The 17,953-nt window shown below is 43.1% G+C and overlaps 1 pseudogene; it reads left to right on the forward strand.

The window, feature by feature from the left end:
* The first annotated feature begins 10,053 nt into the window (after positions 1-10,053).
* LOC115099618 lies at positions 10,054-17,281 on the forward strand (annotated as a pseudogene).
* The last annotated feature ends 672 nt before the right edge of the window (positions 17,282-17,953 follow it).

Here is a 17,953-nt window from a genome sequence, read left to right on the forward strand (position 1 = left end):
GAATAACTACACCATAAAAGGTGTAGTTATTCGGTGCGAAACTGGCGGCAATAAGGGTCCCTACCTTTCGCCGCCAGCAATGTGTCCGCAGCGAGAGTCCCGGTGCTGCCCCGACTCCTCCCAGACTCCGCCCCCATTTAGTGAGCGCACGCGAAAAGTCCCTTTTCGCGTGCGATCGCTTTTGAAAATGACCCCCTTAAATCCCACATAATTTCTTTACTCCAACTTTTGGAGCTGTGTGAACTTGATCAGTTCCTGGCAGTGCTCAGCTGAGGGTCCCTTGGAATTGCAAAATTCATTATTTGTTTCACAAAATCAAGCACCTTCTGACAAAGTTAGTCCATTGGTTACCTGACAAGACCAAACCATATGGTAAAATGTCACATTGCTCACATCCTCTCCAGGATTTCTCAGAGGTAGATCCATAAATTTTCTCTCTAAATGAGGGAATCAATATAACCTATTAATAAACTCTTTAATAATCACTTGTCTTTAACAAACTCTTTCCAGATTAACAACACTTTGTCCCTCTCCTTGTCCATAGGTTATATATCAAGATCTTCCTCCCACAGTTGTCTCTCCTTATCTACACTATTCATTATACTTTCTTTCAGCAACACAATGCCTTGGAAGCCTGACCAAAGGCCTTTCCAGGACTATAAAGTAATTTAATACCATTCTTACCCAGTACCCATTACAAAGAAAGGGGCTCTCTTAATTATAGTCCTTCAGATGCAAATAGTTCCAAAATTTATTACAGGAAAGCCCAAACTCGTGATGCAGGTCCAAAAATGATTTAAGCACATTGCCTACAAATAAATGCTTAGAGCTCTTAATTCCTGCTCTGTCTCTGTTACCCCCACCTAAAGCATTCTCCTGAAATTTTAAACACTGGATTCAATCATATTGGGGGCATCTAGAGACAAATAAGGAGAGACTTTTTTAAAAATGTAGAAGCACACCTCCAGATGCTCTTGGAAGCCAAAAATAACAGGATTATCCTTCATTATTTTTCTATTTAACTGACCTCATAGGTTCAATAATATTGAATTGATTTAAGTATTCTTAAGCAATTCTTTAAAAAAAAATAAATTATTTTTAAAAGTTAATCCCTGTGCTTTTCTTAAAATACTGTTGGATTTAGTATTTAAATGATTATTTAGACTTCCCACAATAAAACCCGTCATATTGGCTGCAGTTAAGAGGAAGTCATCTACTGAGGCACTGGATTAAGAAATGAATTAACATATTAATTAACTGCGGTCCTTGGATACCTAGATTGTTTTTATATCGGAAACATGTCTAAAGAAAAGGTGAAGGGTACTGGAGATTCCCTAATGTTTTCAATGTACGCTTAGATCTTATGCTGTCTACTAACTTACTGGGTATTATCAGTTTGCTATATTTTATTTATTATTTAAAAAGGTTTCTATGCCGCCTAATCAGGGGATTCAAGGTGGTTCACAACTTAATAACATTCATAAAATGAAGCACGTACATATCTGTTCTTCAATAATTTGTTAAATATTTTTATTTGGGTAAGCATTTTAACTTTTACACACCGTAGCATTTTCAGTTCTCTAGAAGATAGTGAATTATGCCTAGATGGTACTGTGCAATATTTTACTTGCAGTACTGGACAGCAAGCAATATTTCAGCATACAATGGAAAGTGGTGCTGTGAGTTAGCTACAATAATTAACACAACTATATAAGATCAAAGCCAGCATGCAGCAGCCGTACAAACCTTTTAATGCTGGAAAGTGTGCATGGCAGCAGCAAGTGTGTAGATTCAACCATAGATGTGCTCACCCATCCGGGAAGGAATAGCAGCAGTGTTAGTGGAAGCTGGCAACATTAGCGGCAAGGTACTTTCTGTTCCCGCCGCCACGGCCCAGAAGAGGAAGTGATGTACAGTGTGGCGCATGGGAAGGACCATGCTGCATAAAGTACTGGCAGCAGTGCGGGCCTGGACCAAAATGAAGCACAGCCGGTGATCGGCAAAAGGAGAAAGAGCAGCTTTAGCCCCCGCAGCTGATGGGATTCTTCATTCTTGGGCTGCAGAGGCTGGAGGAGGAGGTTGTTACCGCAACTGCCATTTGTTAGGGGGGGGGGGGGGGGGGTCGAGAGAGAGAGAGAGAACCAGAAGGCGTGAGAACGTGTCATTGAGAGCATGTATGTAAGTAAGAGGAAGTGTGTTTGTGTAAGTTTGATTGACAGCACGTGAGTGATTGAGAGAGACAGTGGTCTGGAAGGAACATTGTGTGCATTTGTGAGAGAGGAGAGCCTGCTCAAGGAGGTGTCAGAGAGACTGGTTTTGTGCGTGTTAGGTTGTGGGCCCTAAGGAAGAGGACCATGAGGACAGAGCTTCAACAGCCCCTGCTGCTTTTGGTGAGTGCTTTTGGCCTACAAAGGAAAGGAGTAGGAGAGTTATTGGAGAGGGTAAGTAAAGGTGGCTTTTTAAGTTTATTTTTTGTGATTGACTGCCAGTTTAATTATTGGGTAGTATATAATATGTCTGCTCTTTTGAAATATTTTATTGGTATTTGGATAATTTATAATAATTTTTGTGTTAGATGTTTTATTCATCAGCCGTTTTGTAACATTTATTAGTATAGTTTTACAATTATTTCTGTGAAGGGATCTATAGCAGCTTGGCTTGTTCTGTTTTACTAATAGGTGATTTAATGTTTTAATATTTGTATTGTTACCTTTTCATAGATAGGGTTGTTACTGTTTGAGGAGCTAATACAACAGAGTGCATCCAGCCTAGCTCGCAAGTTTACACATGGTTGGACATGAGTTTTGAATGTGCTAAACTAGCACTCAATGCAATAAGGAGATTAATGCATCCAAAACGCATGTCCAAACAAATGTGTAGCCGAAAGCATTCATAACATGTAAATTCTATATAGATGAGGCTATTAGCTAGTTTCCCCCGATGCAGAAAATCACTGGGCAGCCAACACATTCTTTTTAATGCAGTAACATTAACTCTAGCCCTGAGCTGGCGCTAAATTAATCTGAGAGTCAAGGGCTCATTACGAATGAAAAAATACTCTGTGGTTCCTCTGTGGTTCCTCCTACTTAGTATCATTGTGATACTTAAATCTACTGCTTGCAGTGTTTAAGAATAAAGATTTGATGTAAATTCAAAATTGGAAAAAGGATCCATATGAAGAAATAGGATAAAGCATAAGTATTGTCATAGAACATAAGAAATTGCCATGCTGGGTCAGACCAAGGGTCCATCAAGCCTAGCATCCTGTTTCCAACAGAGGCCAAACCAGGCCACAAGAACCTGGCAATTACCCAAACACTAAGAAGATCCCTTGCTACTGATGCAATTAATAGCAGTGGCTATTCCCTAAGTAAACTTGATTAATTGCAGTAAATGGACTTCTCCTCCAAGAACTTATCCAAAACTTTTTTGAACCCAGCTACGCTAACTGCACTAACTACATCCTCTGGCAACAAATTCCAGAGCTTTATTGTGCGTTGAGTAAAAAATAATTTTCTCCTATTAGTCTTAAATGTGCTACTTGCTAACTTCATGAATGCTCCCAGGTCCTTCTATTATTCGAAAGTGGAAATAACCGATTCACATCTACTTGTTCAAGACCTCTCATGATCTTAAAGACTTCTATCATATCCCCCTTCAGCTGTCTCTTCTCCAAGCTGAACAGCCCTAACCTCTTCAGCCTTTCCTTTCATGTAAAACATTGATAAGACAGGTGAAGAGAGAATTTGAACTGAAGTTGGCCATAGAGGGAAAAACTCATAATAAAAACTTTAAAAAATATATCTGAAGGAAGAAACCTGTGAGGGAGTCGGTTGAACCGTTAGATGATGGAGGGGTTAAAGGGGCTCTTAGGGAAGATAAGGCCATTGCAGAAAGACTAAATTAATTCTTTGCTTCTGTGTTTATTAATGAGGATGTTGGGGAGATACCAGTTCCGGAGATGGTTTTCAAGGGTGATGAGTCAGACGAACTGAACAAAATCACTGTGAACCTGGAAGATGTAGTAGGCCAGATTGACAAACTAAAGAGTAGCAAATCACCTGGACCAGATGGTATGCATCCTAGGATACTGCAGGAACTAAAAAATGAAATTTCTGATCTATTAGTTAAAATTTGTAATCTATCATTAAAATCATCCATTGTACCTGAAGACCGGAGAGTTGCCAATGTAACCCCAATATTTAAAAAAGGACTCCAGGGGAGATCTGGGAAACTATAGACCAGTGAACCTGACTTCAGTGCCAGGAAGAATAGTGGAAACTATTCTAAAGATCAAAATCGTAGAGCATATAAAAAGACATGGTTTAATGGAACTCATGGGAAGTCTTGCCTAAGAAATCTGCTTCATTTTTTGAAGGAGTTAATAAACATGTGGCTAAAGGTGAACCAGTAGATGTGTAGTGTATTTGGATTTTCAGAAGGCGTTTGACAAAGTCCCTCATGAGTGGCTTCTAAGAAAACTAAAAAGTCATTTAATAGGAGGCATTGTTCTTTCGTGGATTACAAACTGGTTAAATTACAGGAAACAGAGAGTAGGATTAAATGGTCAATTTTCTCAGTGGAAAAGGGTAAACAGTGGAGGTCCTCAGGAATCTGTACTTGAACTGGTGCTTTTCAATATATTTATAAATGATCTGGAAAGGAATACGACGAGTGATGTTATCAAATGTGCGGATGATATAAATTTATTCAGAGTAGTTAAAGCACAAGAGGATTGTGATACATTACAAGAGGACCTTGCAAGACTGGAAGATTGGGCATCCAAATGGCAGATGAAATTTAATGTGGACCGAAAATTCGGTATTTATATCATTTTAACAACTGCCTATCATCCCCAAGCTAACGGACAAGCTGAGCGAATGAATTGCTCATTGAAGGCCTTCCTGTGAACTTACATCAATGACCACCAAGACAATTGGTCCAAACTTTTATCCTGGGCAGAGTTTTCTCATAACTTCCATATCGCTACTGCTACTGGAGCATCACCGTTCTCTATTTTCTATGGGAAACAACCATAACCACCATTGCCCATACCTCTGTCAGTGCTGTCCCCTGCAGCACAGGTTACTGCAGTTGCCCTTAAGACGTTATGGGAGCAGAAAATTTCTGCTTGCATCAGGCCGCTTCCCAGGCCAAGAGAACTGCTGACAGTTGACGTCGCTCAGCTCCTGAATTCCTTCCTGGCCAGAAAGTCTGGTTAAGTACTCGATATATCCGACTTCGAATACCATCCCAGAGATTTGCTCCTAGATACATTGGTCCTTTCTTAGTTACCCGACGCATTGGACCCGTTACATACCAGCTTCGGCTGCCTCCTATGCGGGGAATACTTAATACATTTCATGTATCGCTTTTAAAAGCTGTGGTTCTATCCTAGCCTGCCCAGAAGGCTCCTGAGCCACCTCCATTGGTGGCAGAAACTAATACAACGTTCAAGGTACATGAAGTCCTCAACATCCGATGTAGGGGCCGCCTGTGGGAATACCTCCTTTCCTGGGAGGGTTACGGACCCGAAGAAAATTTGTGGGAACCAGCTCAGAACATCCTGGACAAAACTCTCCTCCTGAATTACCATCGTGCCTATCTGGGCAAACTCCGACCTCCAAGAGGGGGGCATAAAGGGGGGGTACTGTTATGTGTGCCGTCCGCGGCAAACCCGCGGCATGTCCCCCTCACTTTTTACACAGACTCCAGCTTCTGGTTCCTCCTCGCTGGCGGCGGTGGTCCGCCAGCTCCAACCTCGGACCACCTCCGATGCCTCCGTCTCCGCCATGGTCCCCAGCATTTCAGGTCAAGATGCCATTACTCTTCAGGTCTCTCTGCATGGTCCAGTAATGCGCGCCACGCCCCTCCCTAGACGCGCGTGCATCACTGATCCTTATGAAGGGCCCACGGCGGGAACTTGGCCGCGGCCCCGGATGATGACATTAAACTCTTCAGTGTATTTAAGCTCAGGCTTCGCTCCATAGCGCTGCCTTTGCAACAGGTCGCCTCGCTATTCGAGTACTCGTTGCTGTGAGAGATTCGTCTCTACTTTCCTCTTCTAACCCTCGTTGTTCCTGGTTCCTGTTCTCTTCGTTTCTACCCTGCCTATGCTTTGGATTGACTGCACAGATTTCGACTTCGCTTTGCCCGACTACGCTTCAGCCTATCTCCAGACCCAGACCTCCGCTACTGCTGACTATGCTACTGCCTATCTCCAGACCCAGACCTCCGCTATCCTCGACTACGCTACTGTTTATCTCGACCATTGCTTCGATTGACCAACGCTATTGACTTCTCCGTGATCAGATCTCAGCATTGCTTGCCACGACCTCGCCGCCGGCCCTGATATAAGCCTGTCATTGATGCTTCTCCTAGCCTACTCCCTGGGCATGGACTTATTAGGCTTTGGCCTACCTTTGATCAGTCAGCCTCTGTTCCATTAGCGCCCAAGTTCCAATATCTTATCCAGTCCAGAGTAGGACTATGCCACCTATCGTCTGCTGTCTCTGGGCTGAACCAACCTTCTCAGATATCCAACCTCGGGGCCCACCTAAGTCCTGCCGGCCCCGGCACAAAGACTCAACCCACAGAGACCGAGGGCTGGAATAGGTGAAGCTTCAGCAGCCTTTGCCTGTCAGCCCACTCCACCTGCAGATGGTAGGGACCCGTAGGTCCTCGCCATACGAGTTGCATCAAACCCACCTTGGCCCAAGGGTCCACCTCTGATGCAATAGCAGGTCACTGATTCATTTAATCGGTTGGGTCTGTCTGGTAAGTAAATTAAAGAGGGGTTACATATTACTCTGTCAGTCAAACCTGGGATGTTTGAAGGAATGTAATTTCCAGTTATGATTGTGTACCTGTGTAATTATGACCAGTTAATAATGCTGTGGCCTAATTTTTCCACCTTGCTTGCATCCATCTGTGGCTGTGTGCATCCTTAAAAGGGGTAAGAGAATTTTGCAGAAAGGGGGTACAGTGAATGCATGAGATGGGAGACTTCGGGATGCCAACATTATGCCTAATTTGTATTAAGTGGAATAGTAAAGATGTTTGAAAAAATTCTGTTTATTCCAATTCAGTTTGTGGCCTGCCTCATTTCAGCTTTGATTGCCTAATAACCTCCGCCCCCACTCTCAGTTCAAATGTGTTCAGATTTAATCCAAATCAGTTTACTTGTACATACTTATGATATCAAATGTTAAACACAATAATAATTCAAGTATGTGTGCATTAGTATTCTGTGGCATATTTTAAGTAATAATTTATGAAATATGCAGACATCAATCTATTCTAAAGACAAATGGGTACATTTTCAAAGGGGTCTCCCTATCTAACTAGGAAGTTAGGTTGCTGGATACTAGGCGTCTTTGAAATTCCACTGCCAGTTGCCACTGAGTATTGGCTACCCGATTAGGCTACTATATCGATTTGATTAAATTCTAGGTGGTTCCTGGGGCAGGGTTAAGGGAAGGGAAGGACTTAGCCAAGTAGATCTAAAATTTCAGCACTGGCTGGCTAATTTAGCTTGTTATCTCTGTACGCAATAGTAACTGGCTTAAATTTAGCAAGTTATGCGCCCCTGGACCGAGATCAGGCCCTGCTAGCCTGATCTCATCTCTAAATTTCCCCTTGGTGTCCCATCAGTCTGATCATACCTCTAATCCCTCCCATTGTTTTGATGGGCTGGTGGGACTTGAGAGAGGAGATGGTAGGTAGGGAAGAGATTAGAGTTGTGGTCAGGTTGGTGGGGCTTGACAGGAGATTGCGGATATAGAAAGAGATGTTATGAGAGAGACCAGGCTGGCAGAGATCTTCAGTGGTGTCGTTGCTGGCTAGATCATTGCTGGTTTCATTAAATTCACCTACACTTAGCTGGCTCTAACTAGCCGGCAATTTTGGATGCTTATCTATTCTTTGAAAATCTGTCCCAAAATTCTTTCTAATATAAAGGAGCTTATAATATTCCAGATTCTATTTACCTAAATCCCATCCTCGCTCAAGGCTATTTACAGAGAAGGTCTACATTATATAGAATCTCTGGTAGAACATTTTCAGAGTGGATTTTCATAATGTTCCACTCCCACCTACCTCAAACGTTCCTTTTGCTAAATATCTCATCAATAACATTTCTAAGGTCAAGAAGTCCATGAAAAATGCAGGTGATTTGTAATTACAGAGTAGCCCAATACTACATACAACAAGTCAATCTATCCCTCTTGTCATCAGTCACACTCAAAGCAGTTGGGTATTTAATTTCCTATTGGGAAACTAAACCTATAAAATGTGTAACCCTAAGCCTGCTATAGATAAAATAGTTTTTTGGGGGGTTTTTTTTTAGTTCATCTATGTTATTATGAAACTTTGAGCTCAATTTACACTGATATGATGTCATAGCATTGGGCAAAATGCTAAGTATTACTCACTAATGCTTTTGACACAGACTGCTTGCTGTGCTGCTCAGCTTGCCCAAATCTTTAATCTTTATGGTGTGCATTTTCTCACACAGGCTTCTGTTCATGATTCAGTAGCTCTGGGAGATTTTGTGGATCGTTAGACTGACAATTAGTTTGCCTTTATTAAATATCTATTTCCCCCTAACATTAAAAATAAAAAATAAAGCAAAACAGTTTTGAGGCTGAACTGTATAACCATGTCTCTTCAATTTTATCTGCAGGCTGTAAGTTGATGACCTGCCTGAAGAGGTTCAAAAAATTTGACAATACATTGCAGGGGGTCAATTTTCAGAGCACTTATCTAGGCAATGGGACCACATGATGTGATATAATCTTCTTCTAATTAAACCAGCATGTGTGAACAAAGTGAAAGCTTAAAACAGCTATATAATCTGCGGTACATTCTTTAAATATCAATTTGCTTATTTTTTTTTACTCTTTTCTGGCATCAGTTGGTTTTACTTGTGTGTCTCCTTTCCTTATATCCTTATATATATCTTAACTTTTAGATTTGGGCGAAGGCATTCAATTTCCTTTTTGTCAAACCTGAATAATCTTTTTAAATGTGTTATTTTTCTGAGCTACAGTAGGAAATCTCTAAACCAACTTCCTTTCGCTTATTACCAGGAATGAAAGCCATTTAGCATGGACTCAGATAATATATGCCAGGATTTTATTTAAAATAATTTCTAAGCCGCACACTGCATGGATCTTGGCAACATACAAGGTAACCTACATAATAAAATAAATAAAACCAAAAGACATTAACACATGCCATTGAATTAACCTTCAAGTGGCATACATATATGTTTTTCTTCAAAAGAACTCTGTTACATAAGCCTCTGTCTTATGAATACAAAATGGCTTTCTACTGGTATTGGCACAAACAGTGTGGATGTAAAATATTTTCAGGGGTTGTTGTTTTTTTTTGGATTGGCTTCTTGCATCATTCGTTTCATTTTGTTCAGATCAGAAGCTCATTCATTTCATTTATTTCTATTAAAGTCACGAGAGAAGCAATGCATCCTATTTTTAATTCTAACAGTGGGGTTTTCCATTCAAATTAAATTAAACTTGTTGGCAGGCATCAGCAACAGCTCTTCAAGACACAGAGTGGCATGAATACCCTTGGCACCATGAAAAGGGCATAACAGCATAAATAGTGGCATGAATTCCCCCAAAAAGCAAAACAGTGCAAATAGTGTAATGAACACCCTAAGGCAGTGATTCTCAACCGGTGCATTGCCAAGCACCGGTAGGTGTCACGGCTCCCGGTCTCCCACTGCCCCAGTTATGCTTCCCTCCTCCATTTTTCCTGCCTCCAAAGGCAATGGGAAACCTCCTCCCTTTTTTCTTCCCCCATTCTTCCTAACTCCTCGTACTTGGATGAAACTGAGATAAAAGCGCGGGGCGGAGGGAGTGAAGTGTTCGCCGGTTCTTTCGCGGCGTGGGGGTGGTGGGGGGAGCGAGTGACCGGCCTGCTCACTGCTTTCGGCGCTGCGGGCTGTGCTTTCCATGAAACCTTAGCTCACCCTCCCCGGCGACGGCAATGTCCAGGTGCATAGTTGGGAGCGAAGCGGCCGCAAGTGCAATGGCGTCCAACCCCGAGCAGGAGATCATCGTGACGGAATTCCAGGTACCTTCATTTTCTGCTTGTTTCTGCCTGGATTGAGATCTCCCCTGTGCTCGGATCCGCTCCTCCCCTCCACCTTGTGGTTGCTTGCCCCTCCCCCAGCTGGAACACGTCACAGAAGCCTAAAAGATCCTGCTTTAACTTCTCTACTCTCACACAGGAACCTTAATTTTCTGCTTGTTTCTGCCTGGATTGAGATCTCCCTTGTGCTCGGACCCGCTCCTCCCCTCCACCTCATGGTTGCTTGCCCCTCCCCCAGCTGGAACACGTCACAGAAGCCTAAAAGATCCTGCTTTAACTTCTCTACTCTCACACAGGCATCGCACGCCCCTTGGTACGCCCCTTTGTGCACCCCTGGTGCCCCCTACCCCCTTACCTCCACCCCTGAATAAGATTTTCCTCTCTTCTTAGAGCCTCCTTATAACCACCCTTGAAGGAATCTGCCTTCACTGCCCTACTCCACACTCCATCAGCTCATTGACCCTGCATAAAGTATCCGCTGCCCTCCTGCATTCTCACCTCCGCTTCCCTCCTGTGTATCACCAAGAGACTCCCTCCCTTCACCCACAATGGATTCTTACCCCATCGCTCGCATCTGCCACCTTTCTTCCAGATCATCCTTCCCCCGCACCCACCCCCCCACCCCCAACGCAAATCCCTATCCTTATTTCCCCGCTGACACTCCTAGGCCTCACCACCCTCTCGCTAGTTCTGTTCAATGCACAGTCTCTATCCAAAAAACCCCCTATCCTCAACGACCTACTGATTGACTGCAAACCAGATATCTGCGTCGTCACTGAGACGTGGCTTAAGGAATCCGATATCGTACTTCTCAACCAACTCCCCACCTCTTCCTATGATATTATATCCATCCCTAGACCCAAAAAAAGAGGTGGTGGCCTTCTCCTGACTGCCAAGAAACACTTAAATCTTAAACCCATCCACATTGTCGCACAGCCTAAATTTGAAATCGGACTCTTCAAGTCATCCAAACTACAAGTATGTCTAGTCTACTCCCCACCTGCCTTTCTAGAATCCAATCCTTCACCACTGATTGAGTTCATTGCTGATAATATCAACTCCGATATCCCTACCATCATCCTAGGAGACTTTAACCTCCATGTCGACTCCCTTCTGCTAACATCCTCATGTGACACCCTTCTAAACTCCCTCCTGGCATTAGGATTCAAACAACTCATTACATCCCCCACACATAAAGCTGGACATACGTTAGACCTGATTTTGACCAACTCCGGTCTCCAACCGTCAACACCCCCTTCCTGCTCACCTGTCCCCTGGTCTGACCACTTCCTTATTGAAACCCTCTTCTCCATTAACACTTCTTCCCCTAGCAACACTGACAAGAACTCCACCATAATCTCTCGATAGTCCTGCAACATTGATGATCTCATCTCAGCATTAGCAATCTCCCTGCCCAACCTTGACTGTACCAACCCTGATGCAGCCCTTTCTTCATGGCACAATCTCACACTGGAGATAGCCAACAAACTCTGCCCAGCTTCCACATGCATAGTAAACTCTGACTCCAAACATTCAAACCCATGGTACACCTCAGAGTTAAAAACTATGAAAAATAAACAGACAAAAAGAGCGAATATGGTGCAAGGACCCCACCCCCCAGCATACCTCAAGCTACAAATCAGCCCTTCACTGCTACAGAATCACCACACTTAAACACATAAAGGACTTCTATGCCTTAAAAATCCACCGATACGTATATAACCCCAAAGCACTCTTCTCCTATATCTCAAGCCTTACCAAATCTATCCCACACATGATTCCTGACTCTGAAGCCCACGCTAAATGTGAAGAACTGGCACAATTCTTCAACAATAAAATAGCGAACCTCCTTTCCAGATTCACCAACCCCCTGCACCCCACACCATCAGGGACTGACCTTCCCACTGCCTCCCTAAGCACTCTGGAGCTTACCTCCGCCAAAGAAGTTGAATCTATCCTAAAAAAGCTTAGACCTACCTCCCACCCCTCAGACACCATCCCCACCAAAGCACTCCTTTCCATTCCAACCTCCATTGCTAAATCTATATCTGACCTCATCAATTGTTCCCTCTCCACAGGCATAGTCCCAGACACACTCAAACTAGCAGTGGTCAAATCCTTAAGAAACCCTCTCTGGACCTGAAGGACCCTGCTAATTTCCGCCCCATCTCAAACCTCCCATTTAAAGCCAAGATAATGGAAAGAGTTGTCAACTCACAACTGTCCAACTACCTTGAAGACCACAAGATCCTTCACACCACACAATTTGGCTTCCGTAAACATTTTAACACAGAATCCCTCCTCCTCACTCTCTCTGACTACCTCCTCAGAGGCATCGACCAAGGGAACAGCTACATTCTTGCCCTCCTCGATATTTCAGCCGCATTTGATACCATATGCCATCACCACCTCCTCACCCAATTAAAAGATATCGGCATTTCAGGATTAGCCCTTCTTTGGTTCTCTTCCTACCTCTCCAACAGAAAATTCTCTGTAAAAATAGGTAATGCCACATCTGCCCACTATCCTCTCTTACATGGGGTTCCTCAGGGTTCCTCCCTCTCCTCCACCCTTTTCAATATCTACCTCACCCCACTCTGCCAACTCCTCTCAGATCTCAAACTAAAATTCTACCTATATGCCGATGATGTGCAAATCATCATACCAATCCACTCCTCTATCACAGATGCCTTATCACACTGGGACACCTGCCTTAAATCTATCAACTCTCTCCTCACCAATCTCCACCTTGCACTTAACACCACAAAAACCGAACTACTTTTCATTTCCCACCACACCACCCCTAAACCACCCTTTGCTCTAGACCCAGCCTTCCAGCTCATCTCCTCGCAACCAGTTGTAAGAGACCTTGGAGTACTCCTGGACCAACAACTAAATCTCAAGAGATACGTCAGCTCCATCCTCAAAGAAGGATTCTTTAAACTTAATGTACTAAAAAAAACTCAAGCCCTTACTACACTCCCATGACTTCCGAACAGTAATCTAAGCCACACTAACATCTAAACTGGATTATTGCAACTCTCTACTCTTGGGTCTCTCGTACTCCACAATAAGACCTCTCCAAATGCTCCAAAATGCTATGGCAAGAGTCATATCAAATGCCCGTAAAACAGACCATATAACCCCCATTCTCAAAGACCTCCACTGGCTCCCCATCCCCTCTTGCATTCTTTACAAAACACTCACTATCATCCACAAAGCCATTTACTCCCACCACTCCAACTGGATTGACCTTCCTTTCACCTCTGCACACATTAATCGTCCCACTAGAAAAATCAACAAAGGAACCCTTCACGTGCCCTCTCTAAAAACAGCACACCTTTCCACCTAAAGGGTACATGCCCTCACTATCGCAGGCCCCTCACGTTGGAATACCCTGCCCTCAGCACTCCGTCTCAAATCATGTTCTCTCAAATTTAGGAAGAAACTAAAAACATGGTTATTTACAGGCATTTCCTGATTAGCAAACCCCCCTGCTATAACCATCAATCATCTTCTTCTACCATCGTACACTGTGATCTTTATGTTCTAATAATGTATATATTAACTAGCATTCATGATATTTATTTATTATTATTTATTTATAGTTTTTTATATACCGCGGAACGTAATACACATCACCTCGGTTTACAGCAAACTAATTCAGCCAAAGGCTTTACAATAAACATCAGAGGAATAAGTAATGTGCTAAATTAACAGCAAAACTAGAAGTATACATATCAAATATATATGAGTAATGAGAGGAATGGGAGTAGGTGGGAAAGGGAAAGGTAAGGCAGTATATAAGAGTCAAGAGTAAGTTGAGAAGCGAGGTAAGTAATTGCATAATTTACATCTTTCAGAGGAAGGCCTTTCGAAACAGCCAAGTTTTTAAGTTCTGCTTAAATTTTCGGTGGCAGGGTTTTTGGCGCAGATCAGTGGGCATACTGTTCCACATTTTGGTTCCTGCTATAATGAGGGAACGTTTTTTTGTGGATGTAAGTTTGGTTAGTTTAGGACAGAGCTTTCCAAACTTTTCATGTTGGTGACACACTTTTTAGACAAACATAATTTCGTGACACAGTAATTCAGTCTACCAGCAAACCAGAAGTTAAAGGTTAAACGAACAAAATGTATTTCAACAATTTATGTATGTTTCCTTAAATATATACATAAATAAAATGTTTCACAACACAACCTATCTCATAATAAATATTTGCAAGCTTCCACTTCCTCCATGCTGATCTCGTACATTGTGAGATCGGCATAGAGAAAGTGCTACTCTTGCACATTCCCAAAGATTACATGTGCCAATCACTAAAAAGTAATTTTTTTTTTACCTTTGCTGTCTGATCTTAGTTTTCTAATCGGTTGGTCACAGGCTTTTTTTTCCACCTTTCCTTTCTTGTTTTTTTGCCAATTCCTTTTACAGGGTCTTTTTTTCTATTTCTTTTCTCTCCATCTGTCTTCCCTCAAACACACAATCAGGTTCTCATTCTCACACGCTATCTCACACATTCTCACACACACAGGCTCTCACTCACATGCAATCTCACACATCCACAGTTCTCACTCTCACATGCCTCTCTCTCATACATACATACATACTGTCTCTCTCGTGCACATGCTGTCTCACTCTCACACACACAGGCTCTCTCACTCCTACATGCTCTCTTGCTCAAGCACAGGCTCTCACTGGCACATGCTGTCCCTCTGCACGGGTTGCCGAAGGATGGGCTCTTCAGAGGCCCTGATCTTCCCTGGCCGTGACATGGGATCTGCAGCGGCCCTGCTATCGGATTTCCTCCTCTTCTCGGGCCGTCGCGACGTGGGATCCGCAACGGCCCATTAATGCTGCTCTTCTTCTGTACGCAGCAGATGCTCCTCCTCCTTCCTGCCCACGCGGCTCCGGCAACGTTTTTCTTCCAGGGCTGCACAGGCAGGAAGGAGGAGATGTGAACGTGACCCTTTTCTTCGGGCCGTGGTGATGTAAGCTCCACCACTGCCCGCCGATCTTCCTGCTATAGTTCCCTGCTTCCGCCGGCCCTGTGGACCGGGCGACACACCTCCACACTACAGGCGACACACTAATGTGTCCCGACACAAACTTTGGAAAGCTCTGGTTTAGGAGAAGGGATCGGTAGTCTGGCCTTATGTTGAGATCTGATTGGACGGTTTGTTTTTTGGAAATACAGGTGCTCGGGAAACCATTGCATGTTTTGGTTGTAAATGGCTTTATGAATCAGAGTCATTGATTTGTAGATGATCCTGGATGCAACAGGTAGCCAGTGAAGTGATTGAAGCACAGGAGTGATGTGATCGTAGCGGTGCGTGTTGGTAATGATGCGCGCCGCTGCATTTTGAAGCATTTGTAATGGCTGCAATGTGTTTTTTGGTAGGCCCAATAGCAAAGCATTGCAGTAGTCAAGTTTTGATAGAATTGTGGCTTGTAGAACCGTGCAGAAGTCGTATGGGTGTAGTAGAGGTCTAATACGCTTTAGAGTGTTAAGCTTAAAAAATCCGCTTTTAACAGTGTTAGTGATGAATTTTTTAAAGGTAAAGTTGTTGTCTAATATAATGCCAAGGCTGCGGACTTGCTGTGCCGCCGGAGGGTAGCCTTGGGGTAGGACTGTTGTGTTCAGTGTGGAGTTGTTTGCAGGTGATATGAAGAGGAGTTCAGTCTTGTTAGTATTAATAGCTAGAAAGTTGTCGGTGAGGAGTTTTTTTATTTCCGTGAGGGCTGCATTCCAAGTGTTCAGAGCATTTGAAAGAGAGTTTTTTATAGGTATGAGAATCTGCACATCATCCGCGTAAATAAAGTGTTGGAAACCCAGTTTAGATAGGAGGCGGCATAATGGAGTGAGATAAATATTAAACAGCGTTGACGAAAGTGCAGATCCTTGGGGTACTCCTTGTGTGAGGCTTCTAGGTTTAGATTCATATTGACCACTTTTTACACTGTAACTCCTGTTGTTCAGGTATGATTGGAACCAAAGTAGTGCAGTGCCGGAAATACCTATTTCAGAAAGGCGTGTGATAAGTGTGTTGTGATTAACAGTGTCAAAGGCAGCAGATATATCCAGTAGGGCAAGTATGTATGCATGGCCAGAGTCAAGGGCTTTCAGGAGTGATTCTGATAGTGATAGGAGGAGTGTTTCTGTGCTGTGGAGCTTTCTGAATCCATATTGTGATGGGAAGAGTAATTGATGTTCGTCAAGATATTCAGAGAGTTGTTTATTGACAATTGATAATAATGATATTATCCAACATATGTTCCAGTAGTTACCTATGTTAAGAACTCTACACCAGTTGTACTATCTTTCTATGCTGCTTTCCCGCGTTTCTCTTCGCCCACCAGTTTTATTCCTTTGTTAATTGTATTTTCTATTCATTTTGTTATATTGTAAACCGATGTGATGTTCACAATAACACCGGTATAAAAAAGGTTTTAAATAAATTAATAAATTAGTCAATGGGAAGCCTCCTCCCTTTTTCCTGCCCCAGTGGGCCAATCGGAAGCTCCTCCCTTCTTCCTGCCAGTGGAAGAAGCGAGGACGCCTCTGATTGGCCAGTGGGGCAGGAAGAAAGGGTGCATACAGGTGAAGTGCTTGCATGTGGGCTTTCTGGGCCGGGCTTTCTGGTCCTTCCCCCTCCCCCCCCCTGTTTTACGTGCTTCTTAGGCGTGTCGGTAAAACATGCTTCTCTGTGCAGACGGAGGGGGCCTTCCAGAAGCAGCCCACCATCTTCTAGAACAAGAGATGCAAGCTGCTGGGTGAGGGTGAAGTTGCCACATTACCTCAAGCACGTTGGTTTGGGCTTAAATACCTCCCACGAGGCCATCGCACCAACATTGATAGGAAATGCCCATTCACCGGTAACATGCCCATCTGAGGCTGCATGAAGATTCAGAGAACTACTGTCATCCACAGAGACTACCTGCACTGTATCTGCAAGTACAACAGCTTTGAGAAGCACCACAAGAACATGTCTACCTTTCCCCCTGCTTTAGAGATGTCCAAATTGGTGATATAGTCACAGTTGGCGAATGCTGTCCTCTGAGCAAAACAGTTTGCTTCAATGTCCTGAAGGTGACCAAAACTGCTGGCACTAAGAAACAATTCCAGAAGTTCTAAAGAGAAGAGGATGCATTTTCCAGCCTAAATAAATACATAATTCGCCCCCCCAAAATAAAAAATCCCATAGCCCACAGTGTGTGAGAGAGAGACAGACTGGTCAGGGAGGTGGCTGGTGTGTGTGTGTGTGACTATGTGAGTGACTGGTTGTGGGCCCTAAGGAAGAGGATGGTGAGGATAGAGCTTCAGCAGCCACTGCTGCTTCTAGTGTTTACTTTTGGCCTGCAAGGGAAAGGAGTAGGAGAGTTGCTGGAAAGGCTAAATAAAGGTGACTTTTAAAGTTTATTTTTCTTGATTTACTGCCATTTTAATTATTGGGTATTATGTGATGTCTGCTGTTTTCAAATATTTTATTGGTATTTGGACAGTTTTTAATAATTTTTATGAGTTTAATTGTTGGATGTTCTGTTCATCAGCTGTTTTCAAATATTTATTAGTATAGTTTTACAATTATTTGTGTCAGGATCTGTTGCAGCTTGACTTATTCTATTTTCCTACTAGGAGGTGTATTGGTCTTTAGGGGCTGCTTTTAATATTTGTAGTGTTGCCTTTTAATAGATAGGGTTGTTACTGTTTTGAGTTCCATAATGCAGGTGTAACTTTGTGTGCATTATTGCAGATCCTGGGACTGTTAGGTGCTATATTTCTCTTTCCATTTCTCCAGTTTTGCACTGCATGCAGAGTGTCTTTTTTTGGTTTTCTAT

Source organism: Rhinatrema bivittatum, chromosome 9, assembly GCF_901001135.1.
Source record: "Rhinatrema bivittatum chromosome 9, aRhiBiv1.1, whole genome shotgun sequence".
Taxonomy (NCBI): Eukaryota; Metazoa; Chordata; class Amphibia; order Gymnophiona; family Rhinatrematidae; genus Rhinatrema; species Rhinatrema bivittatum.